Here is an 11548-nt window from a genome sequence, read left to right on the forward strand (position 1 = left end):
AGTCTTTAGCTCTTAGAACAATGCCAGGTAATTAGATGGTTAAGTGAAGAGAGTACTGGGTCTGGAATCAGGACATATCAACCTCAGACATTTGTTTTCTTTGTGATCCTGGGCAAATCACTTAACCTGCCTGCCTGATTCAGTTTCCTAATCTGTAAAATGAAAATAATAACAGCACCTATTTCTCAGGATTGTTATGAGGAGAAAATGAGATCTGTTTGTTAAGTTTAATGACTAGGCCAAGGTCTTATGGGTCACAAGTTGTAGAGCTAGGACTCAAAGTCAGATCTTTGACCCCAAGCCCAATATTCCATTACTCTTGACTCTGGCCCTAGCCATCTTTGAAATTCCGTATGTGATTTTCAAAAAATTCATTTTAGCAAAACTCATTATATTCTGTGACAACAAGAAAAAAAGCAGAATAGAAAAGAATAGAAAGCAGAAATTTCTCTTTCAGACTCCCATTTTCCTATTTCAAGCCTGATGTCAAGAATGATGCAAACAGCATATTTAAAAAAACAAAAAAGAAAGATAGTCAAAGAAGTATCTGGTCCCAGTCTTTTTCTTATCAAAGTGATCAAGGATGTGGGATCTGGAGTCAGAAATGTCGGAGTGCTAATCCTACCTCAGCCACTTGCTGTCTGTGACTCTGGGTAAATCATTACCTTTTCAGTCTCAGCTTCTCATCTGTAAAAGAAGGACGATGATAACCCCTATCTCCCAGGATTTCTGAGATCAAATGAGACAATTTAGGTAAAGAACTTTGCAAATCTTGTGCCATGTAAATGCTAGCTATTATTCTACAGCCGCTTTAGGCTTGCTAAAGAAAGGTAACAGAGCTGACTTAGGGACCTGCATTTCAGCCTGGCGTTTTCCTGATACTCATCAGGATGCTGCAGAAACCAGCATCTTTCTGGATCAATCATGCAGCACTAGTTCTCCCTCTAGTGGTCAAAATCCAGATCCTGCAGCTCTAGCTCTAGCCCAACCACAAATCCATCTAGCCCACACTAAAGAATTCTTTGTTTTCTTTGCTCTGCAGAGTCCGTATTTGCCAGCTAGGAATAGGTGGGAAGTAATAAACCATGCTGTTTATGCGGCAATTGTCCATCCCAATTAATTGGTACAAGAAACTCCCAGGTGAGGAAATTCTCTCTCCCAAAGGAAGCACTGGCATCCCAACAGTCCCTGGAAAACCACTGGTTGAGTGATCGAGGCTCATTAGTGCTTTATTCTGAAAGAAGGCAAATTTCTAAAAGAGACAATGGTAATGGGCTGCTCTTGCTGCAAATGATTTTCACCATCCCAATCTTCCTGTAAAGAATTCAAGTTTAATCTCGATTCCCCTACCAATCAATTCTAGCAGCTCTCTTAACTATTCTGTTTAGCTTTTAAAGGCAATTAGGGAAGGCAGTGACTGAACCTAGAATCAGAAAGACCTGAGTTCAAATCCAGCCTTAAATACCTACTAGCTGTTATCCTGGAGAAGTCACTTAACTTTTATCTGCCTCAGTTTCTCCAACTATAAAATGGGGGTACTAATAATACCTACTTCACAAGGATATTTTGAGGATCAATATTTATAAAGCACTTTATACAATATCTAGCATACAGTAGGTGCTTCATAAATGTTTATTTCCTTCTTTCTTTAAATCCCTTTACAAACTGGCCTAAAACTATCTTCCTATCTTCTCTGGACATCTTTCACCCTCCTGCCCTCAATGACCCAGCCAAACCAGCCTTCCCTAAAATAAACCCACATAAATCATCAGCATTTCTATTTGTTACCAACAAAGCCCAGCAGCAAGAGATAGAAAGAGAAATCCCATTTAAAATAACTGTAAATAAGATAAATTATTTGGGAGTCTACCTTCTAAGAGAAAGCTAGTAACTATATAAACACAATTACAGACTTGCCTTCTCTTTATTCCCCCAACATGATACTCTGTTTTCCATTTCCATGTTCATATAGTGACCAAGCCCTATGCCTGAACAGTGCTATTTCCTAATCTCTACTTCATAAATGCCCCTTTTCCTCTAAGACATCCTTCAAGTACCATCTTCTGCATGAACCCTTTGCTAATCCCCTCAACTGCTAGCTCCCTTCCTTCCAAGTTATCTTATATTTAACAGCTTTGTATATATTTGCATTTATTCACTTTATCTTTATGCACTATATATTTTTATATGTGCCTGTTATCTTTCCCATTCGAATATAATCTCAATTTAAGTAGAAATGTTTTTATTCCTTACATCTATTTCCCCGGTGTCTAATACATTGCCTGACAAATAATAGGCACTTAGTTATATCTTACTGATGGATTGATTGGATGACTTAGTGTATTTTACATATCAGTCCCAGGGAAAGCAATGACTGAGTCTACTTCTCATTGCAAAGTACTGCACTGGGTGTTAAGTGCAATTAGAGACTTATTGAATGCTTTTTCAATTTGGTGAGAGGCAATAAGGTCTAGTGGCAGGGAATTGGTCTTAAAGTCACAAAGACTACTTCCTAGGGTCATACACAGCTCTCAAAGTGCAAACACAGGGCCAGCTTCCATTGGTAGAGAAAATTTCCTCACCTAGGATTTTTTTGACCAAATAAATCACAGGTACAATTCTTATTCTTCTTCCCATTGGTAATAATTGGAGCAAGTTTGTTGGTTGGTTTTTTTGGAGATTGGAGATCTTTATCTTGCCCAGGCTGAAAGTACTATAATTATTCATTCAATTTCAATGTTTCTGAACACAGAACTTTTAACTCGCTCTGATTTCCTGATTTGTGCCCTTTTCTCCCTCCTTAAACTACCTGTTGGTCTTCTGCTTCCAGGAGCTCACCATATTGGTGCCAGTCTTAGTGTAAACATCCAATGGGCTTTAAGTCCTGCCATAGCTCAGAACTCCCAAACTTAAGCAATCCATCAACCTCAGCCTACTATACGTATGCTACCATGTCCAGCTTGGCAATGATTATTGACATTTTCTATATTCCTCTTGCCTACAGGATGGGTCTATAAGTCAGTAAATCCAGGAACCAAGATTTTTCAGTACAATTCTGCCTAAAAGTTGTCAGAGGTAGGTCAAGAAAGTACTACTAAGCTACTTCCACAAGTCTAGGCTCACCATGGTTATTTTTGTTTTATTATGTTGAATAAGATTGATGATAGAATACTTCACAAAGAAAAAGAGAAACAGAAATCTGAATTTCTTTTCTAATACTATCCAAGTACAGCAAATGATTCAGTGACTTTTTCAGGTCACACACCATATATGTCAGAAAATTACTCCTAGGTCTTCTTGCCTCTGAGGCAGCACTCTATGCATAATTCCCCAATGCTTCTTCTTATGCAAAATTTCAAAAAAAATTATGTACATAAGGTTATTCATATGCTCTGGTTCTAAACTTCAATAATGATAGTTCTTGACTTGATTTAAAACTTTAATGTTGAGACTCAGGTTTTCCTCCACCTCCTCAATTGGTCTTGACTTTCCTCTTTACATGCTAAGCCTTGGAAATATCACTTTTTTTCTCTTGACCTCAGTTTCTTCATCTGTAAAATTAATGGTTGCCACTCAGTGACCTCCACATCCCTTCCCTGTTCTAAATCTATGATCCTCAAATCCTTAGCTCCCCTAAATCCTTTAAAGGGAATGTAAATTATAAGGGCCTTTTTCTCAATTTCTTATCTTGGAACAAGTACTTGGGGGGAAAGTCCTGGCCCCTCAAGAGATCTTATTAAATCTTCTTTTCACAATTTGCCGTAGTCAGACTTGATACTGAACCATGAAAACCAGAATCAGTTCCACCTGCACTCTCCTCTTGCTTCAGCATTTATCTACTTAATCTGGCCAGTAGTCCCAGCATCAGGAAGCCCCTGACCTATACAAATATTAACAAGCCCAGGGATAAATCAGCTCTTCCTGAGGCTAAATTCATCTACAAATAAACCTAGGAAAGATTTGGGGAGAGTATAAGGCAAGGGAGTAAGACAGGAATAAAGAATAAGATAGCTGTCTCCAAATATTTGAAGAGAGAGCATAAAGGAAGGGAATATACTTATTCTGCATAGCTTCAGAAAGCAAAACTAGAATTAATAAAAGGAGTCTATAGAAAGGCATATTATGACTAAATGTAAGTGTAGAATGAAAATAAGAGGAAGACTGGTCTAGTAGTAGCCTGCTAAACTCGGACTTGAGTTCAGATTTTGCTTCTGACTCAATCTGAATACATTACCTAAGGTCAGACCTCAGGTCATTGTCCAGAAACAATGCCAAAATGCATTGATATTGCCAACTTATTTGGAATTGCCACCACCGATAAAATACAAGTCTGAATCTTCCCTTCCCCATACAAAAATAATACTATGACAGATTGGTTCTTTCAATAGTGTTGGCCATTCAAAATGTGATTTTCACTCCTCCTTGTTGTTCCATCCTGAGGTCCCCTGAATAGAAAAACACTGTCGATCATGATACAATGCAACTGTTCCCATTTCTTTCTGAGCCACTGTGGCTAGAGCCATTCAAACATCACTAATAATGGTTAATAAATAGCTTGATTACATTATAGAAAATGCAACAAAATTAAAGCTTTAGCTACTCTTTCATAAAATATGACATTGTGAACACTTTCCAACTCTGACCCCGCCAGCAGCAAAAAGAAAAACAAAACAAAATCTTTCTTCAGGTTGGAATCTTGTGTGCAGACATCCAACCTGCAAAGGGGAGAAATCCAGAAGTTCACCTATTTCATATATTCTTCTTGTTTTCTGCACAAGAAATACAGAAATATAATAGCTGTCACTCATGATATTTGTTAGGGAAACACTCACACAGGATGATTATAGTCACATTGACAATAGTTAAATATTGGACTTCTCCACTGAGGTTATTGCAGCCTCTATTCTAGCTGGGGTTTAGTGTTCTTTTCTAGAGGCTGGATGGTACAGTGGACAATGGACTGAATCTGGAGTAGTAGAAGACCTGAGTTCAAATCAGGCCTCAGATGTTTACTAGCTGTGTGACCCTGGGCAAGTCACCTAAGATCTATGAACCTCTGTATCCTCATCTGTAAAATGGGGATATGTTATAATAGCACCTAATTGCCAGGCTTTTCTAAGGACTGAATATGTGTAAAGTGATTTTTAAAACTTAAAGTGACATATAAATATTAGGTATTATTGTTGTCCTTTTTGTTATTGTTGTACCTACCTTGAATAGTTGTTGTGAGGATTGGGCAAAAGTACTCGTGAAATTAATATGTCTTGACTTTTATGAAATTGCTTTGCATAATTTCACATGTGCCTTCTCAATGGAGGTGGGATGGAAAGGGAGGAAGTGAGAGAATCTAGAATTCAAAGATTTTTTTGTTTGTTTTTTGTTTTTAAATTAAAGCTTTTTATTTTTCAAAACAGTGGACAATTCTTCAATATTAGTCCTTGCAAACCCTGTGTTCCAATTTCCCCCCTTTCCCCTATGCCCTCGCCTAGATGGCAAGTAGTCCAATACAGGGTAAATATGGTAGAAATATATGTTAAATCCAATATATGTATACATATTTATACAATTATCATGCTGCATAAGAAGAAAAAGGGAATCAAAATAAAATGCAAGTAAACCACAAAAAGAGTGAAAATGCTATGTTGTGAACTACACTCAGTTTCCACAGTCCTCTCTCTGGGTGTAGATGGCTTTCTTCATCACTAAACAATTAGAACTAGCTTGAATCATCTCCTTGTTGAAGAGAGTCATGTCCATCAGACTAAATCATCTTATAATTTTGTCATGTATAATGATCTCCTAGTTCTGCTCATTTCACTTTGCATCATAAATTCAAAGTTTTAAAAACAAATATTCTTTAAATGTTTGACATGTAACTGGGGGGGGATAAAATATCAAATTCTTAAATAAGTAAATAAAATTTTAAAAGAAATTAATATGTCTGTTTTCCATGAATTACCTTGCCAAGGCAGATGCATTGGACAAAGACTAAAGCCTATTTGCTGAAAGGACCTCATCAGAAGCCTTCATAGAACCAAAATCTTCCTCACTCCCAGATGCCTTTGCTATTATTCACTAGGTGACCTTGCTGAATTTTGTCCCTCTAAACTGGCTTAAATCAGCCTTGCACTCAACAATTCCTGAAAAACATCCTGATTCTATGTCCACCTCTCCCCAGGAAAAATTGTCCATTCCTTTTCCCAACCATTCTCTGAACCCCCCTTTTATGGTTTTCAAGCATAAATCTCCCCTCTCTCTAGAACTATGGCTTCCTTTGTACCTTATATGGGGTGGAGGGAAGGATGGGGTATCATTAGTGTCTAATTTTCCTCATAATTAAATTTTTCTGCTTTTAACCCATCTTGGATTCCTCTGCATTCTGAGCACTAAGTTTCACTTGGTTGACAAAGTCAAACAAAATATTTGTGAACCACTAAACACAGCGCCTTGTACATTTTAAACATTATATAAATGTGTATTCCCTTTCCCTTTCCTTATTAAACATCTATCCTTGAAACTCTAACGGGACACTGTTCAAATGCCCAGCAATATGTTTACTGACTAACTGTCACAAATCTAATACAGACATTGGCGGGGGAAAAGATATGTCTGTGCATTGATTTTAGCTGCTATTTATCTATCTCTCCTTCCCCTTGAAAAACTCAGCATGCCATTCTTGTGACCAACTTCTCATCTATAATGCAACTAATTCAAGTTTTGTTGACAACAAAGCCAATAGAAATTGTTCCAGTCCTGATAGTCTCTGTGGGGACACTGTTCTTGACATTCATTTTCCCTATAAACAGAATAACTTCCTAACAATTTGAGAGAGCCTAAAATGGAATTGATTCCTCTGAAAAGTAATGAGTTCTTGAACACCAGAGGCTGAATGACCATTTGTCACAGATATTGTAGAAAAGAGTCATGTGTCATTTGAAGAACTGGACTAGATGACTTCTAAAGGCTTTTTAACCTCAGAGTCTAATTTTATAATTCACAAAATTTTATTCTGATACTTGATTCAGGTGCAGAGATTACCTTAGATGAGACAACAGAGTACAAGTTGTGTCAGTCTCTTCTATGATAGGAAAGATTAAAATATGGCCCTATCTATATCCTGAATCTACTATGCAAAGAACACCAGATTCATCACCAGAAGTACTAGAGAATGAATTCTTTAACCATGACAATCCATAGAACAAAAAAAAATTTGAAATTTCCTCCAACCCAATAATCCTCTTTCTTTTTCTTCAGTGGCTATGGTGGAATTAAAGCAAAGGGGACAAAGCAGACTAAGAATCACACAGTTGATAGACTCTCCATAAATGTTCTTTTAACTATTGATACTCTAAATGTGAGATATTCATTCAATGGTTCTTGAAAGAACTGAACCACATCAATATTGATGTTCTTGGTATAAATGAAACTAGAAGGCAAAATGACATAGCAGTTAAACAGAAAGATGACTCACAGATATTTTCTTTGGGGAGACCAATCAGGGAGTTGTCCGATGAGACCAACAATAAAACTGAATTATCATTTCATGGGACACTTGGATATCCCATCTTGCAGTTTTCCTTATAAATGTTAGCAAAAATAGGACCATCAAGATAATTACAATCCATTCATTAACTTCTCCTGCAAAGGTTGAAGTGATAAGAGATATCTATGAAAAATTTAGTAAGATCCTTCAGACTAAATCAATGATATGATATTTCTTGATGTCATTTCAAAGAGAAGTAGACTTTCAGTCAATATTTGCCAGGGAAAGCACAAAACACTAAGAATATAAATACAAACAAAAAGACAGTCCCTGTCCTCAAGGGAGTGACATTCAAATGTTATTGCTCAGTGATGTCAGACTCTTCCTGCCCCTATTTGGAGTTTTCTTTGCAAAAATACCAAAGTGTCTTATTATTTCCTTCTCTGGTTCATTTTGTAAATGAGGAATCTGAGGCAAACAGGGTTAAATGACTTGCTCAAAGCCACACAGCTACTAAATGCCTAAGGCTGGATTTTTATTCCATCTTCCTGACTCCAGACCTGAAGTGCTGTCCACTGCACCACCCAGCTGTTCTTGCATACCAACAGGGGAAGAGAATGCATAAAAGGAAATTGGGAAAGGGTGAAGGAAGAAAAATATTCATATAGAATTATGATGTAGTTCTGAATCTGCAGACTAGTGAAAAATAAAGAACATAAGGCCATAAGAAAAAATTGGGGGGAAGAAAAAAATACAATAAACAATACAGTTCAGATTAAAGAAATTAAAGACACTTCAAGTCTATCATGATAGTTAACTGTCTATCATGAATACTTCCTTTAAGAAAATATTGGAAGATGTTAGGACAAATCTCACTCATCACTGAAATATATTCAAACATCACCACAAAAAATGAAATTATATCTTAATGAACAAGAAATACCTAGTTAATGATATTGGAATCACATCAGAATAAGCAGCCTATGGTTTTAGAAAAGCCTGGAAAGATTTACATGAACTATTATTGAGTGAAATGAGCAGAACCAAGATAACATTGTATACAGAAAGAACAAGATTATGGATGATCAACTGTGATGGACTCAGTTCTTTTCAACAGTGAGGTAATTCAAGGCAATTTCTATAGATTTATGATGGAAAGTGCAATCTACATTTAAAGACAGAACTATGGAGACTGTGGATCAAAACAGTTATTTTCATAGTATTTTGTTATTTGTTGTTCTCATGTTTTTTTCCCTTTTGATTTGATTTTTCTTACGGCAGCATGACAAATATGGAAATATGTTTTAAAGAATTGCACATTTAACCAGAGAGGAGAGATGGGAGAAAGGGAGAAAATTTTGGAATACAAGGTTTTGCAAAGGGGAGTGCTGAAAACTATCTTTGCATGTATTTGGAAAAACAAAATACTTTTGAAATAAATAAATAAAAACAGAATAAATTGTTGGAAGCATCATATCATTCCTTTGTTTGGAGTAAAGGTCAAAATCTACACAGCATAATAATGAGGAGATGACCCTGCATACAATTGCAATAAACTCAAACTGACCTATTCAAATAAACTATCAAAATAGAAAATGGGAAAAAGCAAAGATGGCCTTGAGTCATTTGATTAATCTAATCATCACAGTAAAAAGAATAAAAAGAACTCAAAAGCTGCCTTAGCCAACAACACTTGTTCTTACTAGCACAGAGAAAGATGGCAGCCAAAAGTTAAAAATAACTTTTTTTAGCAGTTAAAAATACAAAATATTTGAGGATGGCAGAAGATTATTAGCAATATCACCTGATAAGACATAGTGTAGCAAGTATTTCTCTAGGCTACATCCCAGGACAGACTGCTATATCTCTATCTCAGACTTTTATGGATTCCCCTTTAATGGCACTGATTCAAGTTCCCATTCTGGGTGTTCTTCCCCATCATTAGTCATCAATGACTAATGTCTCACTTTCATTTCATACCAATTTCCATTATAAAGGAATACTTGCTTTGAGGATATAGCAATAATAAAAATATAAATAATTCTCCCCAACACTAAGGTAAACACTTTCCCTTATATCATTCCTATTTCTTGGGAAAAGTACGTTCAGAATAAAGATGTTTCTACATAGCATTGGTCCCATCAAATTCAACATCACTACCAGGTGAATCCTAATCTTGGATACAGATGGGCTAGGTCCTGAAGATCACACCATAGTTCTTGGGGCATCAATACTAGACTGGCAGCCAAACCCAGTGTGGACAATGCTCCAGTACTTCTGGACGTTGGAACTTCCAATTACCTCATTCTCCTAATTTTTCAAAAATCACCGGTTCATACCTCCAACTGTCTCCACCTAAAATGAAAGAACAAACACCAAGATAGACAAAGAAGTGATAACCCATATTTATGAGGCTACATTTCAACCTCAGGTGAGAAAATGGCATAAGGTCTCTCCTTTTGTAAACTGTCTCTACTTGGCTCCATCAGCCAAAAAGTCAGCAAAAGAGACCAAACCAAGAAAGACCAAGACTGACTAATGCCTTTTTAATACATCCCCAATACTACTTCTGCAACCCTAGATGAAGAGGTTGCTATTCCAGTTAACAGGCCAGAACAAATTATAGGATGTCTAACTATGCTCAGGAATGTCTAAATAATGCACTACATCATTACAACTCACCCAGAAACAGATTCCCCGGCCTCTTCCACATAGGAAATGCATCAGCTGAACTCTGCACAGACTCGTAAGTACTGAGCTCACTGACTAGTCTTTGTTACAATATTTTTAAAGTAGTGTGTACGAACAGATGAACATGCACTTATTAAATGCTTCCAATGTGCCAGGCATTTGGGAAAGTCTGGGGATGTAAGGACAAAAGATATAAGGACTTTATAACCTATCCTGAAGAACAGTGTGTCCACAAATAAGTAAATACGTAATGTGTGCAAAATAAATGCAAAGCAATTATTTTTGGTGGAGTGTAATGGGCTGAGGCTCAAGTTGATGCACTGAGGTCCCAAGCACATGAGGCTAAATAGTAATTGGACCATACTCTATTAATATATATGCTTGGAGAAAGAATGGCCCCCACCCACTCTTTGTGCAAGTCCTGATGTGTTGTATAGGAAATGACGATTCTGGTGGATGGAGGCAGGGGATTGGAAAAGGAAGGGGAGGAGAGACTGCTTGCTTTTGCCATTGCGATGACCTTTGAGCTCAGATCCCCCTCTGTTAGCTGGCTTCCTGTCGCAGCTGCCCATATTACTATTGCAATCTTTCTTGCCCATATTGCTATCGCAATCCTCATTCACCTCTTCACTTCATTAAAGATTGAAGATTTTTCCCTTAACCTGAATTCCTGACTCCGGCTGATTTTAAATACGCAGTCATTACAGTGGAGAGCAATTAGAAAATACAGAAAAATCATGAATAGCTTCATAAATGAAAAAGCAGCTAATTGGCTCAGGTCAGAAAGACCTATTTCAAACATTTACCTCCTGTGTGACCCTAGGCAAGTCATTTAACTCCTCCAGTCTCAGTTTCCTCATTTGTAAAATAGGGATAATAATAGCATCTACCTCCCAGGGTTGCTGTCATTATCAAATGAGGTAATATTCATAAAGCACTTTGCTGTTGTTGTCATTAAGTCATTTCAGTCATGACCTACTTTTTGTGAATCCATTTGGGGCTTTCTTGGTTGATATATTGGAGTGGTTAGCAATTTCCTTCTCCATCTTAGAGAGGGGGAAACTGAGGTAACAGGGTTAAGTGACTAACCCAAGGTCATTGTTGCTTTTTTATTCTCAAAAAGGACCAAGATGGTCACTCAGCCAGTAAGTGTCTGGGGCCAGATTTGAACTCATGAAGATGAATCTTCCTAACTCCAAGTCCAATATTCCATCTACTCCACCACCTAGCTACCCTTATAGGGTACTTTTCAAACCTTAAAGTGCTTTGTAAATGCCAGTCATTATTATTAGCTGTAAGGGAGGGGTTTCTAGACATGGTGGATATATGGTAAAAAGGTAAGAAAAAAAAAAAAAGAGATTGAATGATATATGT

This window comes from Antechinus flavipes, chromosome 4, assembly GCF_016432865.1.
Source record: "Antechinus flavipes isolate AdamAnt ecotype Samford, QLD, Australia chromosome 4, AdamAnt_v2, whole genome shotgun sequence".
In the NCBI taxonomy this organism is placed as follows: Eukaryota; Metazoa; Chordata; class Mammalia; order Dasyuromorphia; family Dasyuridae; genus Antechinus; species Antechinus flavipes.